At 39.3% G+C, this 15,337-nt stretch overlaps 1 long non-coding RNA gene across 1 annotated transcript in view; it reads left to right on the top strand.

The window, feature by feature from the left end:
* LOC117244878 overlaps nt 1-15,337 on the top strand; it is a 79,833-nt gene that overhangs the window by 32,201 nt on the left and 32,295 nt on the right. The window contains exon 2 of the long non-coding RNA XR_004498773.1: nt 12,664-12,825. This is a non-coding gene — a long non-coding RNA (uncharacterized LOC117244878). The remainder of the gene's footprint in view (nt 1-12,663; nt 12,826-15,337) is intronic.

The raw sequence follows: 15,337 nt of genomic DNA, 5'->3' as shown, positions 1-15,337 counted from the left end.
CATGTCTGCTCTGGAACCTGGACCTATCAGCACCTGTTTATATCTATGGAAAAACTTGTTAAAGTCTGCACCGTTCTTCGTGGGCTCAGTGTTAAATCCTGTGGTGGCAATGCCCAAAGCTGCAACTTTGAACACTACCTTCTCTCTGAAAATGCTTCTCAGATTTGTTCTTAATGAATGTCTTCAAAGCTTAGGTTTGTCACTTTCTCAGCTAGCTCGTTTTGCTTGTGAGTCTGCTGCTTAGCTCAGTAACATTAAACGCTGCTGTCAAAAGCTGATTGATTGCTGCTTTCCATGACGCTGGATACAGGCCACACAGTGGGTGATACTTTTCCTTTGGTGCACTTTTCCATGTTTCTCTATTTCTGGCTCCTTGATGATAATTACTTGCTTTCTTGTCTACTTCTCTAGGTCTTTGTAGAGCTACTGGAGCTACCCAGATTCAACCCTCATTAGACTGCCTCCCTTACATTCCTCACCTCTGGATCCTTCTAAACTTTTTTTACTCTGCTTTCCTAAAGGTTTCCTTTTCTCCTTTTTACTTCAGCCACAGTATTTTTCAAAATTTTGCAACAGAAAAGTAGTATACTGCCAAGTGGAATGCAATGCTCTGTGGATGACACAGAGAACATGGGAACTGGGACATCTCCTGTGCCTTTCTGCAGAACAGCAACAGGAGCAATCAGAAATGTCCTGCAGTTTCTTCCAGCTTCTCTGGGGATGGTCTATACCAGCTTTCCATCTCAAAGGTTGTTTTATTTTTTCAAGGTTTCTTCCTTTTCTGTTACAGTTTCCTCTTAAACAATATAAAGTGAATGATAAAAAAGAGGATGACTGGCTTTTACCTCTCATGGAGCTGTTTACAAAGGAACAACTTTCTGCCTGTAGGGGGAATGTGCCATCTGGATGGTGGGAGCAGTTGGAGATTGTTCATTTGCATGCTAGAAATCAGTTTCACTAGCTATTTTACTGTCCATCCATGTTCTAGCAAGAGTAGGACATATATAAAGGTCCTGTCTCTGTGTGTGAACAAGCTGGATGTCACACGGATGTTGCTTTAAAAGTATTTGCAAAGACTTCAAATGAAAACTTAGATTATTTACCCTGAGTTCCAAAGGCCATGTCTTTTATTAGAAGGCCCAGAGGAGGCTCCTGTCACTAGAGGCAAGGCAGTGAATTTAACAAATATATTTAGGCATTCATAGGAACAAAACAGCACCAGAAAGCTTTAAATTAATTAGTTTACAGAACTCACTACAATAAGGGTGGAAGTGATCATGGTAAACTACATCTGAGTGCAGTATTCTGTTTCTACTCCTTTAAATTGACTTGGCAAAGATATGTGATATTCACTATTAGGATAAAATTATGTGAAGCAGCTGCACTGACAGAAGATTAATTATCCTTTACACTGCTGACATTAACCCTACCTGTCATCAGGGCGATGGGAAAAGTTGCCCACTCATCATGTCATTTTGTGAACACATTTACTACCACTATGTTATTTTAAATTATCATAAAACATTAGTGAAAATGGAGACTGTCACTTGTGGTTTTCTATCAACACTTTATGATGATCAAATGTCTTAGATTGTTAAAACACAGGGAAAATGCTAGTAGTCATCAGTTAGACTCTGGGGTTCCCACAGGGCATATGTGGGCTTTGATACCCTTGTAAGTGAATTACTGTGGTGAATCTGAGATTGTCGTAAAAAAAATCCCAAGACCAGAAAGCTTATTCTGCTTTCTATAGAAATAGAAATATCCAGTGTGCCTTAAGGGAGTAGGGTGTCTCACTGGTTTAATTGAAAAGGCTACTCCAGTTTAATTTCTCTATTTATCTGTTCCAATAATTATGATGAGGTAAATTCTTACCCCAAGGGCTGGACTGCAGTAACAGAAACCAGGACCTGGCCCAAGGTGATGCACAGAGCCTGCCCATGCAGGGTCTGTTGTCATGCACTCAGGTGAGATGTGACTGTCACTCTCTGGCTGTGCTGTCTGGCTCTGGACCTCTGAGATGTGTGGGTTGCAGGAGCTCTGCTAGTTAAAGGTGTCATTCTGGCAGCCTGGGGATGGAGAGTCCTGGGCCCCTTCCAGCCTGGTGACATAATATATTGAGGGATGTTGCTCTGATTCTTCCTATGCTGTGGGGAGAGTCTCCAAGGCATATCTCCATGTACAGGGAGTGGGGAGGCCAAAAAGGGCTCTCCAGGCTTTGTTGAGACCTCCATTACAGGACATGGTGTCTTTGCTTCTAAGAATTGAACACAAATTTCTAGAGGTCAACACACTGGAAGGGTGAAATTCCATCCAGAGGGACTTGGGTTTGAATGGTGGGTCTGTGCAAACCTCCTCAAGTTTAACAAGGCCCAGAGCAAGGCCTGGCACCTGGGTGGAGGCAGTCCCAAGTACACATAGAGGCTGGGTAGAATGTGAATTGAGAGCAGCCCTGAGGGAAGAACTTGAGGGTGTTGATTGATGAGAAAGTCAAGATGACCTGGTAGTGTGCCCTTGCAGCCCAGAAACTCAACAGCATCCTGGGCTTCATCAAAAACAGTGTAACCAGCAGATCAGGGGAGGGGATTCTGTTGCTCTTGTCTTGGGAACCACAACCTGGAGTTCTGCATCTAGCTGTGGTGGGGAGAAGATGGGTAAGAAGGATGGGGACCTGTTAGAGTGGGTCTAGAGGAGGACCAGGAAGATGCTCAAAGGGCTGGAGCACATCTCCTGTGAAGGCAGGCTGGGGGAGTGGAAATTGTTCAGCCTGGAGAAGGTGAGGCTCTGGGAGAACTTAGAGGACCTTCCAGTATCTGAAGGGGCTTCCAAGAGAGCTGGAGAGGGACTTTTCCTACAGCCATGTAGTGACAGGACAAGGTCTAATGGGCTTAAGCTGACAGAGGGTGGATTTAGGTTAGATATTAGCTAGAAATCCCTTACTGTGAAGATAGAGACGCTGGCACAAGTTACCCAGAGAAGCTGTGGATGCCCCATCCCTGGAAGTGTTCAAGGCCAGGTTGGCTGGTGTTTTGAACAGCTTGGTCTAGTGCAAAGAGACCCTTCCATTAGCAAGGGGTTTGGAACTAGCTGATCTTTGAGTCCCCTTCCAACCCAAACCATTCTATGAACTTCTTGTAATCCCATAGAATTCCTGGCAGGAAGTGGGAAAATGGCAGTGTTTAGTATAACATTAACACATAAACTCTCTATATAAAAGTAATGCTAAATTTTCATCTACTCTTGTCAATTTTAACATGAGCTTAGGGCATTTTTCAATGTTAAATCTTCACATGGGATGTTAGAAAAGTCACAGCTTTTCTGACTTGTGCACTGAAACATGTAAAGAGAAGAAAAATGTCAGTGTTTGTAGCATTTGTAACTTCTAACAAGCTGGAGTAGCCCATTCCCTGGTTTGCAGCAGAGAGCTAATCAGAGTATGGAAACCATGAAGAAATATAAAGTGTTAACTTGATTAAATTGCAAATGTGTCTGCCCACCTGTTCATCTAAATATAAGTGACTCTGCAACATGACCCAATAGTCATCAGAAGTGGGTAAAGCCAGCAGAAGCTTCCACTGAGCCCTGGCTTGGGCTGGGCTCTCTGTCCATGAATGAGGGCAAGCCAAGGAAGGGAGAAGCCTGCAAGAATGTCTTGGCACTGCTTCCTGGCTCCCACAGTGACCTTAGATACATATCACTTTATGTAATATTTTTTCCAAATGTGTGTAGTCAGCTCTAACAGCTTGTTGATCCCAGCTAAACTCCTTGGCTTGGTTCTGCTGTCAAGTGTTCATGTTTGCCTGGGTCTAGTAAGCTGTGTGGCTTGAAGCTGTGGGAGCTTCCTAAATATTATGGAAATAAACTCAAAAGCTCCATTGTGATCACTTGTTGAAACAACTCTTAGTGCACCAAGGTTCCCTGATGCGGAGGAGCTAAATGACTTGGTGCAAAACCTTGCCAAGCAAATCTGCTTCCAGATCTTATCCAGTGCGAAGGAGGTGTCTTACAGAAGTTCCTCTAAACAACTTCACACCATCCTTCTCGATAGACTTGAAGCTGCATAATCCACATGAGTCTTTTGACTTGGACATTGAATCTCAGTCCTTCTCTTAGTGGGTGACAGTCACCATCCCAGTGCTACTAATTAGCTCTTTATTTAAATGAGTCCCTGCACTAAAATTCTGTGGATAGCATATCTGCCAGTTACATCTCAAAGCAAAGCTTTGAAGTGCTCTTATTAATTCCACACATTCCTTTCAGCCACATCTACTGTGTTGCTGTCCTGCAGGTATCTTCCTCTGCTCTGCTGCTTGTTCCATAAAATACAGGCTCATTTCTTCTTCTGCCTAACATATACATTTTTTTGTAGGGCTACCAAGTATTAAATATCTGTTTTGGTAAGGTAATGTTATGTTCCTGCTGCAACTCTGCCGCACTGCAGTGATCCTCCCTTGGTTGATCTTAAACCCATTAGGGTGCTCTGGCCAGCAGCTTCTTTTTTGAATATGTGTTATTTCCTTTCCCAGGAGTACTAATTTGAAGAAGCAGCCCACCTCCTAATGATAATATAGAGCTTGACTGTTACTTGCAATTTAATGGTGTGTTGACATTGAAAATCTGTCTTCACTCCAATTTTATCCATTTTATTTATATACATTGTATATTGTATTTGTTGCTGAATTAAAAACTGTATTCCTAATGACTTCCATGGCAATTTTGAAATAGCTGTCTATATTGCATAAATAACAAGCTTTTCAGCTCAGAAGTGATTTACATCTTCTCAAGTTGCATGATTTCTTTGTTAGGCTTATTAAAAATTCTCAAAGGGCACTTTATTTTTACCTCCCTTCCCTTCCCCTGCTATTGTATCTGTAATTCAGTGTTCTCAGAAGCCACAGGGGAATGGCAACCCTTCACAAGCAGCCAGGCTGACAATATGTAATGCTGGTTCCAAGTCCTACCCCTGTGCCTTTGATACAATTACACCTTGCCTCTGCTCTGCAGTATCCTGCTTGTTTTTTCCTGGGCCTCTTCTAAACAGGAATTAAGGGCATAAAAATGAATTGTGCAAGAAGTCTCCTTTATACTGATCTTACCCTGTGGGGAATTCTGTTAGAGATTAGCTTTTTTGGGCCATAAAACTTTCAAATCTCTTTTAAGCTGGAAGTGAATACCAGTTTCCTGAGGTAAATAAATGCAACTTTCCAATCCTGTTCCGTCCACCTGCCAAAATTTGGTCTACAAGGGCAGCCAAAATCTATTATTGGTTTACACTGGTGTGAGCCTTCTGACGTTAAAGGTGGAATCTGTGTAACTGAGAGTGGAATTTGGCTTGTGGCCTTGGTATCTTACATGGCATGGGTGAAGGCATACAGTTCAGACCAGATAGATATAACAAGGGGGGGCTAGTGGGGGGAAGTTATGGGGGGAAAAAAAGGTACTAAAAAAGGCAGTATACGGGCATGTGAGCATAGGAGTTTGTGTAAATGTTCTGATTGCTTATTTCTTCTTTGTTTATTAATAAACCTGCATAAACTCCTTATATTAAATAAAAGAAATTTGTATTTTTAGCTTTTGAATTATCACTTCCTTCCAGCAGGAGAACAATATTTTTTTGCAAGTCTTTCTTTGACATTATGTGCATGAAAGTGAGCATGTTAATGGTTTTCTGTAACATGGTGAATGTTTGGGTGTCAACTTTGCCAGTTTGTGCAGCATGAATCCCCACTTAGTAGTGGCTAGAACTCAAGCTCTGTTATTACAGAGAATTGTGAGAAGTAACTGTTGCTTTTTTTTCTTGATGATTTTTGTTTCTATGTTCCATTTTTTTCCTTTTTTACTGTGATATCTTTAGATGCTGTCATCATATTTTCAGTAGAATGTTTCTGTTCCATCAAGAAAATCTAGTAGCTTTTTTCTTTTTAGGTGGTTTTAGATACTATTAGGAGGTATGAGTTTGAAAGTCTCAATTAAGTAAAAATTATAATAATGGCTTCTTAGAGAAAAAAGTATTTTGATTCTGGAAAGAACATTTGTGTATAGAAACAATTCAAAATAATAATACTGCTTTATTCTGGAGAAAATAGAGACTAATAGAAATAGCCACCTAATTTTGGAGCAGTAGATTCAGTTTTCACTTGCACTGTTTTAAGTATGAAGCAACTGCATTGAACCAAAAGGAATTGAGATTTATATGCTGTCTCTTTGCTGCTGCCTTTCTTTACACATGTTTATTGGTGATTTTGTCACAGAGCTCAGCAATTTTAAATAATGTCCATGGGAAGAGAGAGGGTTCTTTTAAACTGAGAATATAAGAGAGCATCCAGGGCCAAAGTGGTTATCTGTGTGTTGAGTGAGTACTGTTTGTCAGAGCACCGAAGTTCTATGATAGGCAGGAGAGTGATACCTAATATAGTAACTGGAGCAGGTTCTTGGCCCAGGGGAGGAAGGACTGCATTGTACATGTGGAAGTCACTTGAAATCTGTGGAGTCTTTCACAAGTATGACTGAAAACAATTTCTCTCACCCTCTTTGTCCAGCATTGAAGGTTGGAGTCAGTCTCAACGTGTTACAAATATGACTTGTGATTTCACATGGTGTCTTGGTGTGCTTAAATCTCAGTGGATTAACTCATGCTTTTGTCTTGGCCTTGAATTTTTGTTTTTTGGTATTTGAAAAGTAGTTGCTTTCATTAAGGTATTTTTCTGAATCTTGTGCTGGTGCAAACTCTACCTTCAAGTCTGAAATTAATTTCCTTGCAAATGTTATTAAGGTGTTACTGGATTTGTGGATGTTTACATCAGATTGTTAATAAATTTTGCCTTGGAGGCTGTTTTACATTCCTTTGGGACTTCAGAATTTGGGATTGTTATTAGATGTTTGCTGTCTGACTCTGAAAGAGGAAAGGAAACTGAAAACAGAAGGGTACTTCTTGAGGGAACAGCTGTCCTGATAGTCCCAAGGGATTTCCTCTGAAAACCTGGCTGTCTGGGCTCTGAGATGGATGAACGTCTTCTGTCATCTGAGTCTGCCAAACAAATATGGTGAATTGTGATGGGGAACAGCAAAATGTGGATAATTCTGCTAGGAATGAGGAGGAAAAAGAACAAGGCCAGGTCAGAGCACCAAAACGAGCTTCAGCTCTGCTTGTCAATGGCTACTGTGCAAAGACTTTCTAAAGCTCTGCCTCCAGTCCCTGGTGTGTTACAGGAGATGTGGAAGAAGAGTGGCTTTTTCTGTTGGTTTGGGGTTTTTTTGTTCTTGTGTTTTGTTTTTTTTCCTGAACTTCTCTGCAAATTTTATGCAGTGCCAAAGTCCTGTGCTTTGTGAGAAGAAAATTCACATTTCAATGGACACAAATCTACTGGCTAAGCAAAGGCCTGATGGCATCAAAGATTAAATTATTGGAGCCTTGATTTAATTTCTTGATAGACATAAAAAATTAAAACAACGCAAAAGTGACTTCTGCATGTGTTATCCCTCTCCTTATCTGTGAAGCTGATGTCAAGACCTAACCATTCTGTAGTGTTGCATAGCATACTTGGACTTTTTTCCTTCTGTTTTTTTCATCAGCATGAGCTTGGTCCTAGGTGAGTAGTTAGGATATGAAATAAGGAGATATGAGGTGTGATGTGCATTTCATCAGTATGTGGCAAGTAACACAATTCTGGCTTATGCTATGGAGCAGGGTGACAAAATGGCCCTAATTGGCATGAGAAATCCTATCCTGGGGAAAGCTGGTGTCTCTGCAGCTCAAAGCTCCAGCCCAGGCAAGGTGAGGGGCAGTGGCCAATGGGGTAAGAAGGTGGTGTGGGAAGGTGCTGTCCTGGAGCTGGTGGCACACAGCAGTAACTTGATCTCTGGGGTGGGGGGCTTTGAGATCTGGCACAATTGAAAACTTACATGCTGCTTTAGCTGGAAAAATAGAGCATCAAGACACACAGCAATGATTATTAGAGAAGCTTTACATTCACCCATTTACTGGTTTATGCAGATGATTTGATATTCTGACAAAACCAATTGTTTCTGGAGGGGTATCAGATTTAAAAGGCAAGAGAGGGGACATGGGAGATATTGTTTCAAAATCTACTGAATAATCATCACCCTATAACTTACTGTGGGAGTTAAAAAAACCCATGATTATGGAGTTGAAGAGCAGCAGAGGTAGTATGAAGTGTGATGATGTTTTGAATTGTCTATCTAGTATAGAATTTTAGTTTTATATTCTGAAGTGATGATTTCTTTGGTATTAAGGCTCAATTTAAATATGGTGTATTGTCTACTACGTAATTTAAGAAAATCATGAGATTTATATCCTCTTTGTTTATATAGGAGAAAGTGAAAAACAAAGTATGACTGATTATATCCTGAGAATACTGGTGTGTATTAAATGATGAGTAGGACAACATGAGAATCAGAAGAATGAACTCCAAGTAGCCTGTGATCTTAATGGAAAAACTGTGGGGCATGTGCAACACTACTCACAGGTTTCCTTTGTTACACTTTGTATTGTAATGGATACCTGGTGCCAAGGAAACTGGTTGCTGCTGCCTCCACAGGATCAACCAACTCTCAGCAAATAAATGGGCTCCTTCTTTTTCCTTCTGTGGGGTTTTATTTTGTTTTTCCAGCTGTCTGTTCTCTCCTTGTATTTTCCTTTTTCCTCAGGTGAGAAATAAGAGCATGAAGTATGCAGACAGAATATACCAAGCAGACATTAAACTTCTGTAATAACTGTTTGCAGGGTCAGACTCTGCCTTCATGTACATCTCATACTCAGGTATGAAATGCTAAGTGGCTTTGTGCAAGAACCCTACTATTGCTAAAAGCAGGGAAAGCTTTGCAATGTCTTCTTTGGTTATAAAATTGTCTTGTCTTTCTTCTCAGCATTCTGGTAAGTTCAGTAAAGTGTTCACCCGGTAACACAGGTGTAGGGAAAGCCCTCCTAGGCTTGTGAAGTTGATAACTTGTCTTTTAGAAAAGTATTATGACAAATGATAAGGTAAGTTCTGTGTCGCTGCTTGCAAAATTGCTGCAAGCAAAGCATCCAGCAGAGCTGCTGAACAGGATGGTGTAAGACTTGGCACTGCTGGTTTTTGCAGCTTTTGCCAGGCTCTTTCATGACTTTTCTTCCTATGATATGTGTTTTGTGGTTTGCAATTCTGTTAGAAATAAGTAGGAAATTAAGTAGTGTGCAATGTTGTTTTAGCTGCCTTTAGGCTGCTGAGCCACTGTTTTTGATGTAACCCCTTCTTTAAAATAATCTCAAATATTGAAACTTTCTTGTCTTGTTTTAGATTTAAGGATGAGGCAAGGAGGAAGAGAGAGAATCTAAGCCTCTTCTCACAACCATGTCATATCTGCATTTGCTACTTCCTTTTATAAAAGGGGACTATGGCACTGCCTTGGACAAAACATCTAAGTACTTGAGTGTGAAATGGTTTGGTGAGACTAATATTTCATTTAATTCATTGTATAGAAGCAGTTATCACATGCAAAGAACCATGACCCATGATGGTAGTTCTGGTACTAGGCTTAAATCTCCTTTACCAAAACAGTCATCTCTTGAACAGGTATTTTCTTCCTGTATATTGGCATGATGTAATTAAGCAGTAAATCATGAGCATTTTTAATTGAGTTGAAAAATGGAAATGGAAAAATTTCTAATGGAAAAAGCTTTTTGGATATATTTTGCAGTTGAGATTGAGTTTGGTAGTTGAGATCAAAAAATTTTAGTGGCAAATTGAGATTTAAGTGCCCAGGAGTTAAAAATAATAAATTAATTATTCTTAAGCAGATATACTTTAATTTTTCATAAACTCTTCAACATGAATGCAATTGCACATAGATAAATTTGTACATTCAGTACAACTTGTCATTCAGTATAAAAGATTATGCTGCTGGCAAGGTAACTTTTCCCTGCAGCTGGAATACTACAGTAAGGGTTTTTATTTGCTTGTGACATGAATTTTGACTGATTCCAGGGACCCAGTTTAATGACTGAATTCTGAACCTCTTGGTACTGTAAAAAGTCTGATCTGTAACAGCCCCTATCAAACAAAACCAAGGTTAAGAATAGGAAGCTTTCTAACTCTTTTCTGTTTTAGGTCAGTATCCTAAATATCTACTTGGCTTAGGGAATTGTTAGTAAGTTACTTTTGTCTGTAAGACACCAGTGTGAATATTACTGAGCTTGACAACATCTAAAAACTGATGGCATGTGTGGAGTAAGTTTGGAAATCTCAGCTTTTCATGGACAGATACGTGTGGTGTGGGAGCTGTTTTCACAACTGGCAGTTCTGCTGTCGTTTGTGATGCAGTGGGTGGATAAAAATAAGCATCCTGCTGGCCTCTGGATGTCATTCCTTGAGGCAGGCCTTAAAGGCTTCAGTGAGGGAGTAGCGTGGGCTCCCCCTGTTTTGTACCCATTTGGGAATCTCTGCCTCTAAGGCCCTGATTAGACATATGTCACATGATACTTAAACCAGGGATTCCCTTTCCCTGTTGGAGTATTCCAGCAAGGGAATCATATGGATTTAGGAGGTCAAATACTTAAAGCAAATGCCAGAGCTTTTGTAAAGTTTTTTTTTTTTTTCAAGGGCAGCTGATTTTGCTTCCTTCCTGGTCCTTACGGTTGGCTCGCACCACTCTTCTCTAGGAACAGTAACGTCAAGTAGACACTCCTGTGCTTTTAGATCCCGTGTCCATCAAAGACAGTAGCACTGGCAATTAAGGCACTTTGTTTGTCAGCCTGATAGTATTTTTAGGAAGCTGATGGAATTTGGCTTGTCCTCTAATGCGTTGATCCTTTGCCAAATGTCAGGTGCCCTGACCAGCCGCCCAAGTCCCTCTACCAACTGTCACCCTGCCCTGCAGAAAGTGGAATGCCATGGAGTTGGCAACTCAATGAAGGATTAACAGCCTCTGCCAGCATGCTCTAATTAAACAGCTATATAGACAACAGCTGGGAAAAATTCATCAATCACAGAAAGTTTATTATTGAAATTAAAGCACCTCATAACTAATGCATAGATTTGCATTGAATATCGTCTCCTGGAAGGAACAAGTGGTGCCAGCTCCATGTGTCTGGGTATTCTGAATGTTTGTATCACTTGTACTGTCACCTATTTGCCTCTGGTTTGTTAGCCATAGTTAAAGGGTTCATCACCTTTGCAGCTAGTCAGGGTCAACATCTGTAGTAATGTAAAGCTGAACACTATAAGGAATTCTAAATTTGCTTTGTCTTGTGGTCTGTAGAATATTTGTTAATCTTCCAGTCTGTGGATGGGACTCTTGACTTATTCACACTTGAGCAAATCAGTAGCAATGCAGCAAATACTAGATTAGTTGCATAGACTTATAACCATGCATAGTTCATAAACATGCTCAGGGTGAGTTGCTCAATTTGTTTCTCTGAGCATTATGCTGTCTAATGTGGTAGTAGTGCAGTGGTGTGTGTCCTTTCATAATATGAGGTATGAGTGGCAGTCAAACCACTGGAAAACTTAATATATGAAATACTTTCTAAGTTTTTCAAGATAAGCATAAAAATATGCTCATGTGCACTCATTTTCAAAGCCATATATGTTTTTTTTATAAGAGCAGTATCTCTGCCTGATTCAGAAGCAAACATTAAAATTTCTGTCAACATTTACAAGAGCTTCAGTAATATAAGTACAGATAGAGTTCTGAAGCACATAATCCCTATGTTCATAGCTCCTACAAGGTCTGAGCTCTCACTTCAGCCCTCCAAACTTATGGTGTTCTTCCTAGAACCATTATATCCAAACTAAATGGATCAAACTTTAATGTTAGAGCTCTAATACAATATCCTTCTCCAAGGCATGAAACTGAAGATACAGAAAAGAGCAAGCAAGAAGTTAGCTTCAAGGTCCTGAATCTCATGGTCTTCAGTGCTCATGAAATGATACTTATCATGTGCTTGGCAAGCTGGTAGTAATTATTTTTCCCAAGAAAAAAAAAAAGCTTGAAAATATTGAGTGGCGCTGATAGTTTGAAAAATATGTTGGTAGGTAGGCTGGCAGAAATCATGTTACTTGTGAATGAGAAAAATTGTATTGCTTTAATTAAATTAAAGAAAATGCTATCTAGTCCTGGAATGTTTTTATGATGCAATAAGCACTAGTATTTGTATTTCTCTTTGGTAGAATCTCATTCTGACTTTCAGCACAGGAGAAATGTTGTTTTCATGGAGGAAATCCACTGTATTGCTTCAAAATCATGAAATTAAAACGAAATGTAGGGTGCAGGGATTTGCACCTCAACATCTGACTCCAGAAAGATAAGATTATAAGCCAATGTTTCATGGCTGTAATAGAAACTGGTTTGGTTAGTATTTTAAATTAACTTTAAGGTCAAACCTTGAATATTGCCCGCAGTGCACAGACATTTGACAAGGCATTGCAACAAATTCTTGCTGCTATATAATTGAGATAAATAATCGTTTTGATTAATAACTATGATCTCTCATTCAAGATGTGAAGACAATAAGTATGTCTAGAAAAAAGCAAAGCAGAATTTATTCTTTATCTCACCAACTGACCGAGCTGGCATTTATGAGGGAATTTAGGAAGTTGAGGAACCCTCCCTCAAAGGGGCATGGGGAACAGAGTTTATTGACCATGTTGCTCTATCTTTTGACAGGTCCTTTGCTGCCCATTGAACACAGCCCAGACCTTTGAGAATATTCCGTTTCCCAAGATGAAGAAAAATAATCGTTCCAATGTGTATTTGAGATTCTGCTGTCAGAGGCTTTTCTGCTTTCACTCAGGCTCAGTCCTGAGATGGCTGTTAACTTCAGTAAAGGTAAGATATACTTGTTGCCTTGTTGTGTTTTCCGCACAAGAACAACCTGGATGTGTCCTTAGATTTGCCACAGAGTACTACTGGGATTGGCAGCAGCAAGACAAGGTAAAATCCACAAAACAGTAAAATGTTTATTGATGCACAGTGTAAATGCTTCATGTACTTTGTGACAGCTGATGGAGATGGTAGTCATAGCCAAGCTGATTTTCCACTTCCATGGACAGATGTGCTGGGACAATGTGCCCTGGTATTTAGGTGTTTTCACTTCCTTGCCTTGGACCAGGAGGGACTGGCTTGATTATGGGTGAGGCAGGTCCACTAACAGCTGTTAGATTTTGTGCTCAAGCCATGGTAATTTATTTCTGACATTTCCTCCTTAAACTGCTCTGTGACATGTTCCTGCCTAGTGGAGGTGTCAGTACTGAACCAAGTGCGTGTAGCTCCAAAAGCTCCATATGCTTTAGAGGGTGAGAGAGGTTCTAAAATGTGTCAGCCTTTGCTGCACTGAAGGGTTTGACTTTAATGCCATACTTGCAATATTTCTTTTAATTAAGAAGAGTGAGGAATACTACTAATTCAACAGTAAAGTTAATTAGCAAGACTATAAATGTTTATTTGTTTTTTAATAGCAACAAATGTGTTATAAATTACTCCCATGTTTGTCTATTGTAAAATCCTGCTGTTAGAGTAATCTGTAATGTAGCTTTTTCTTACAATAGATGATAGATGTTGGCATTGCAAAAGCATGGATATGATTTTGGCATGGATTGTGAAATAACCATGTTAAATGTTAAACCTGTTAAATTTTTGAATAGGACTCGTCATGTGAAAAAGATCAAATGTCATGTATATTGATGTATATTGAACTGCTTAATGTAATCTGTATTTACAGTCAGAAACCTGATTTTGCAGGCATTTCAAATCTGAAAGGGATATGTTTTTCTGAAACACAAATCTACTACAATAAAACTCTAAGAACTTTTTGATAATTCTTGGCTTTTGAAATTAGTGTGGAAGTAGAACTTCTAGTTTTATCTGTTAGATTGACTGGAATTTCACAGATGCTTATGAAAACTTGAAGCAAACTTTAATTTTTAAATAATTAATAGGATTTTATAATATTTTTGGTAGCAAGTACTGTTTTTATAGCATTGTAGATGTACTTAATAGTTTCAAAGTGAGTATTTGTCAACATTTGAACTAAAATATTGAAATATTTTAATTTTCCTCTTAATGCAGTTTTTCCTTTCTGAAATAGCACAATCCTGGAATGAAAAGATGTCTTGTAGTCCTGATTCGTGCAGGACAAACACTTTGTACTGCACTTAATCCCCTCTGAAATGAGGGGAGCTTAAGGAGATTCAGGTTTAAGACATAAGTAATGAAGAGGGAAAACAGTAAGGTGCAATTTCTGCTATGAGGTGATTTCCTTAGAGAAGTATCTTTTAGAGGAAGATTGAGAACTAAGAGGCAGCTTGGATTTCTAGAGTGGGAGCCTTCAGTAGGTGTGGAAGACAAAGTATTTTGAAAATGACTAAAAGAGGGCTGCTTTAGGGGAATGGAGGTGCTATAGGCAGACAGAAAGGTTATACATACCTAATTTATCCAACACTAGAAAACTGAGAAATTGCCATCTCATGGGTTTTTTTTTTCCCCTTTTGTTTTAAGTAAATTTTCCCCTTGGGTGTTACGAGAGAGAAATCTTGACTCTTAATACCTTAATCAATTCAATCATCTTTTCTGCAACTCCAGTCTTTTCATAGTCTTTTCAGTCTTGATGCTGGTCAAACTATATTGAGCCACTTAAATTGATGCACGGTTTTTCCAATTTTGCAATATCATCTCTAATGCAATGAATCTGGTGACCTAACCATCTTCTCAGTGTTATTTCTGACTCTGGAAGAGAAGTTTGGAAGATTATCCAGCTGTTGATATGGTGGTTTCTGTATTGGTATGTTCCCATGGAGAAGCAAATAGTGTATGGAGAGCAGTGAACTCTTTATTTTTTGGGAACAAGAGGAACCAAAACCTTATATTTCATTCAGATATACTGTTTGATACACTCAAATATCGTCATAAAGCCTGAATAATATTTACTTGCACAGCTAAAGCTCCACTTCTGGGAAGCTGTGACTTTGGTAAGGAAATCGAGAGCATCTGCTGCACATTTTTCAGAATATTATCTGCATAAAGCATGTATTTTCTGAGAATTTGAGTAAATGTTTTTTTCTGTAATAAGTGCGTTTCTAACACAGATGATTATTTTTGAACTTGAATCTTGGCTTCTGAATGTACTATGTAGAACTCTAGTTTCTGCAATAGCTCCCAGAAAGCAGTAGTTACTTGGTTGTTGAGGAAATAATGTCTTGATGAGGTTCTCTTTTATTAGCCACTGCCTAATTTATACTTTTCACAAAGTTATATGCAAATGTCTCATTATAACAACTGATCCAAAAGAGTGGAAAGGTGGTGTCTGATCTAACCCTCAGTGAAAAACCCTGCACTGCACAGA

The sequence above is a fragment of the Parus major genome, chromosome 9 (assembly GCF_001522545.3).
Source record: "Parus major isolate Abel chromosome 9, Parus_major1.1, whole genome shotgun sequence".
In the NCBI taxonomy this organism is placed as follows: domain Eukaryota; kingdom Metazoa; phylum Chordata; class Aves; order Passeriformes; family Paridae; genus Parus; species Parus major.
Note: the sequence above shows the minus strand (reverse complement) of the source record. Positions and strands in the feature narration are given on the sequence as shown.